This window comes from Nycticebus coucang, chromosome 7, assembly GCF_027406575.1.
Source record: "Nycticebus coucang isolate mNycCou1 chromosome 7, mNycCou1.pri, whole genome shotgun sequence".
NCBI classification, from domain to species: Eukaryota; Metazoa; Chordata; class Mammalia; order Primates; family Lorisidae; genus Nycticebus; species Nycticebus coucang.
The window spans coordinates 92,460,039-92,465,385 of record NC_069786.1 but is presented as its reverse complement, the minus strand read 5'-3'; the positions used below and the strand labels follow the sequence as shown (position 1 = coordinate 92,465,385).

General features: G+C 37.4%; 1 pseudogene; it reads left to right on the top strand.

Moving 5' to 3' along the window:
* The first annotated feature begins 843 nt into the window (after window positions 1-843).
* LOC128589748 (V-type proton ATPase subunit G 1-like) lies at window positions 844-3,447 on the top strand (annotated as a pseudogene).
* Window positions 3,448-5,347: the final 1,900 nt, after the last annotated feature.

Below are 5,347 nucleotides of genomic sequence, written 5' to 3'. Positions count from 1 at the left end.
TAGGGCAAAAATTTTTGGGGGGTAGGGCAAGCACGTGTTATTACTGAAGTAAAAATAGTGGTTAAAGGGGTAGGGGGAATCACGAGGGTAGAGCGGTTAGTCATTTTACACAATGCTATGATTATGCAAGTGATTAGTGATTTTTCTTCCTTTCAAAATAGGTACAAACCACAATGTCCTAGGGGGGAAATGCAGGGAGGAGAACTTACAGGTAAGGGTCGTAAAGGAAATGATCATAAAAAGTTATAAACACTAGGACCACAATCACAAGCAAATGCATTTACAATTACACGACGGGAGGGCAAGCTAGAAGAACTAGTTTTGAAGGTAAAAGGGAGTAAATAGTAAAATGGAGTCAAGCTTGTTCTTTTAACATTTCAATGTCATATACGGATGGTATGAAGACCACCTTAACATAATCATGAGGGTTGTTGTCACAAGGGTAGTTAGTGACTTTCTACAAAATACTAATAATTCTAACAGTTCTTTTTTCCTTTTTTTTTTTTTTTTTTTTTTTGCAGTTTTTGTTTGGGGCCACAGTTCTAACCAGGTACACTTAAAATACCATGCAATGGGTGGGGAGGCAAGGGGAACCGTTTTTTTTTTTTTTCTCAAAACAATAAAAAGTAACAAAACAACAGAATAGAATCAGGCCTGCTTTGCCTCCCCACTGAATCTCAGGAATAAGAGTTACAACAAAATGGAGTTAGGCTTGCTTCTCTTTCACCCTGACAGTGTACCCCCAAAATAATTGATATAGTCAAATTTTATTTAACAAGCATTTATTAGTGACCTATAAAATTAAAGAATCTTGCGAAGTATTGAGGAAAAAAAGGCAGTGACATGGGTCCTATGTTAACAGGGACTGTCAGACTAATAATACAGAAGATTAGACATGAAGATAATCTAAATAGGAGGTAAAGCAAGATAAGTATATAAAATATCATTGAAAATCAAGAAAAGTAGGACTTTTTTTTCTTATAGGGAAAAGGGGAAAACAGGAAGATTAAAGAACCTGGTGGAGAAAGAGGTGTCTTTTCTGGATTCCTAAGAGTCAAACAGCTAAGTGGGAAAAGGTGTCCTGTCTCAATACCCAATGTGCTACTCTCTGCCCATTAGTTATAACTAACCTGCTTTTCTCCCTTGCGGGCCAAGCTTTCTTATATTTCCTCAGATCTACCACGCTATGCCATGCCTCTGTGCTATAAGCCTTGTTTCTTTTCTTGGAATACATGTTGTATCTATTTACTTCATGTAAAAATGCCCATCTCTTCCTTCAAGACTACCTAGAGCAGTGGTTCTCAACCTGTGGGTTTCACGGGGGTGGCCTAAGACTATCGGAAGACACATATTTCTGATGGTCTTAGGAACTGAGACATCACTCCTCTATCCAAAAATAATTTTCTGGTTGGGGGTCACCACAACATGAGGAACTGTATTAAAGGGTTGTGGCATTAGGAAGGTTGAGAACCACAGATCTAGAGACGCACTCTGTTGCTTCTTCTCCAGTCTCTCAAAGCAGCTTGGTCATTGCTTTGTCCATACTTTTATAAATTTTGTACACTGTCTATTATAACCCATCACCCTATTTTGCCATCAGTTTGTCTATTGGGGAGTTTCAAGAAACATGGCATATTTATTTATATAATTACTGCTCATTACAATGTTTGGCATTGAGAAAATAATACATGTAATTTGAGTAAGTGAATGAGAGAATAAATAAGGTATGTTATCTCATTGTGTTTTAAAAAGTTAAAAAAATTTTATTAAGGACTAATAATTATATTTATGGGCTAAAATGTGATCTTTTAATATATGTAGTATTAATTTGCATTTTCCTGGTGACAATTGGTATTGAACATCTTGACCTGGGCCTACTTATACATCTTCTTCTTTTGTGAAGTGTCTGTTAAAATTTTTTTCATTAAAAAAATTTGTTTAGGCCTCTTTGCCTTTTCTTTGTCTCAACAATGGGGCTATTCACTTTCTATGGTGAATGTTATCTTGCTCGGTAAGCCTATACCTTGTTCTTACTCTGTAAATCTATCTTTCTCAATAAACTTTGTTTCATGCTTGCCTTACAAAAATTTTTGTTTAATTGGGATTAATAGATAGTTTATATTTTCTAGCTTCTTGGAATTTTTAATTTAGTTATGGTGATTGATTAGATTGTACCCATGTTCATTTCCTTGCTTAGAAGATTGCCAAATATGTGCCCCAATTTTTTCCATTTTAAAAAGTGACATGCCATTCACCCAAACTAGAGGGAACAGTGTCTATTTCTTTATGTCCTTGAATTTGAATTGTCCTTGTGATTTGCTTTGGCCAACAGGATGTACCAAAAGTGACCCTGTGTGACTTCCAAGACAAGACATCAAGGGCTGACACCTCTACAGATTTTATCCTTTGGAACCTAACTGCTGTGTGAAGAAGCCCAGTTATGCTTCCTGAAAGATGGAGAAATAGGCCCATTCATCCTAGCTAAGAGTAGCCAGAAAACCCTTCCAGTCAACCTACAGAATTGTAGTAGTAGTTGTTTGAAGCCACTTTTGGGTGATTTGTTTAGTGAGTTTTTAGGTGATTTGTCACAAAGCAGTAGATAACTGATACATTGGCGTTAGGCAAACTGATGTCAAAGAATCTGATGCTTTCAAAAAAGAGTCTAACCGAAACACAACCCTATCCTATGACCTGTTTACATTTACTTAAAAAAACTGTTACGATTTTAAGTAGTACAAAGACCATTCTCAGGATCTGTATTCCAACCTCATCATACAGTGTCTGGTACAGGGAGAAAAAGAATGAAGAAAATAACATCTTATACCACATATACTACATATAGTGATCTGAAGAATGTAGTATTCTTTGACACAATTGTCAAGTTTCATTCAAAACATAAAAATTCTCATGTCAATGCCAAATAAGTAAAAAATTTAAATCCTGAAGTTCTGACAAATATTAATCTTCCTTTGTGAGATCTAGAATTTACTGGCAGTAGCAGGGTGCAGGCGGAGATTGTGGACAGCCGGGTCCGTTGACCCAGCGGACTTGGGAGCCGGTTTGGGCCGCTCTCTTGGCTGCAGAGTTGGGCCGTCGTGGCCAGCCGGTCGCAGGGCATCCAGCAGTTGCTGCAGGCCGAGAACCCAGCAGCCGAGAAGGTGGCGGAAGCAGGCCAAGGAGGAAGCTCAGGGGGAAATCGAACAGCACGGCCTGCAGAGGGAGGAAGAGTTCAAGGCCACACAAGCCGCGGCGCTGCTCGTGGCACTTGCAGCAGTGAAGTGGAGGAGGACACCCAGGAGAAGATGAACCATCCTCCAGACTTACTTCCGTGGGAACAGACAGGAAGTCTGGGAAAACCTCTTGGCCTTTGTCGGTGACATCCGGCCGGAAATCCATGAAAACTACCCTGTAAATGGACAGGAGAAGAAAGAAGTGCCTCTTCCATGAATTGGCATTTAGATGCCTCCACGGATTAGGAAGGTTTAGCAAAGCTCCAGTTCTGTTCTTAGGAAAGGCATTAAATTAATTCTGTATATTATGTTAATTATATTGTATTATACTATATTATATACCTTAACTTTTAGGAGAGCAAATCTAGCTTCTTTGTACAGACTTAGAACTCGTCTAAAGATTTCATCTTTTACCTCGTATTTTTTAGAAATTCAATAGGTATACGTTGTTTTCCTATGCTTTTTAGTTCAGTTATCATATATATCAGTTACTTTTTTAAGCTCTAGTTAAAAACAAAACAAAATAATTCTTAGGAGAAAGAAAGGATTAAGCAGTTTTTTTCCCTAATGCTTTCTTGAAGGTGAAGGGCTTTATCTATGAAAAAGCGGTAAGTAGTTATTTGTAACCTGTGTGAAGCAGCTAGCCTGTAAATAGCTCATTTTTTGCTAATAGAATAATGAATACTAGTGTAATTGTTAGGGTTGCTTTCAGTTTCTGTTACTCAAAATCACTAGATGAACTTGTTACATGTTATTACTTGGTATACTGATAATCATTTAAAAGTAAACATCTTTGTCATTAAAAAAAAAAAAAAATTATTAAGTCGATTTCAGACCATAGGAAACAGTATGCTATCCCAGGGAGAAAAAAGTTTTGAGAGTGGTGTGTCTAAGAGAAGACCCTCAAACTTTTGCTGATTGAACAAGCTGTTCCTGTACTCTGCTGCCTTTCTTTCTCTGCTAAGTTATTATACATTGTTGATCCTATGCATTTAAAAAGATGAGAAATATTACTAAAAACATTTTTTTTTTTTTGGGAAAATGTTCAGCAGTCCACAACCACCATACACTTAAAGTCTTTTTTTAAGACTTTAGGCAAACCACCCCCCTGCGACTTAGTGGCTAGATCATGTCAGTACTCCAAATAATATCTGCAAAAATTCATTTAGTACCAAATTATATTTCCCACCCACTAGACAATTAGACATAGTGCATGTAGGAGGAGGGCAGAAGAAATCATCAAGACTATCTCCAGGCTGTTGGCAAAAGTCCAGGTTTTGGATGAACCCAGTTACCATCCTGTCCTAAGCATTGCAAAAGTAATTTTCTTTCTGAAATTGAAAATTAATGCAATGTTCCTGAAGGGAAACATTTAATCATAATCAAGTCAAGGCATAAGGCATTTGATTCCCTTCCGTGACCTTAGTCCTAACATAGTAGTAACCCCGAGGCTGTACTCTTAACTAGATTGTGGTTCAGAGACTAAATCACAAAACTATAAAGTTCTGATGCTCTTCTTCCATTGTACAATAATCAGTGTTGAATTGATAAACATTGAAAAAAAGGATAATAAATGTTTTTGTTTCAATTTTTTTTTTTTAAATCTTTTTTTTTTTTGTTTTTGTTTTTGTAGAGACAGAGTCTCACTTTATGGCCCTTGGTAGAGTGCCGTGGCCTCACACAGCTCACAGCAACCTCCAACTCCTGGGCTTAAGCGATTCTCTTGCCTCAGCCTCCCGAGCAGCTGGGACTACAGGCGCCCGCCACAACGCCCGGCTATTTTTTGGTTGCAGTTTGACCGGGGCGGGTTTGAACCTGCCACCCTCGGTATATGGGGCTGGCGCCTTACCGACTGAGCCACAGGCGCCGCCCTTGTTTCAATTTTTTAAAATAAAGAATTTGGTGTAATAATACCACACCAAAATAAAAAAAAATTAATAGTTACATTAAGATCAAATTCTGACTAATACACTTATATTTCCATATGTTTAATAGATCGTAATTAATTAGATATCTAAAACTGGGACAGTGAATATGTGCCAAAATTTAATAAGAACATCATTTTGCAATAAAATTCTGCACCAGTAGTAAAGAAAACAATTATAAATCAATTTATT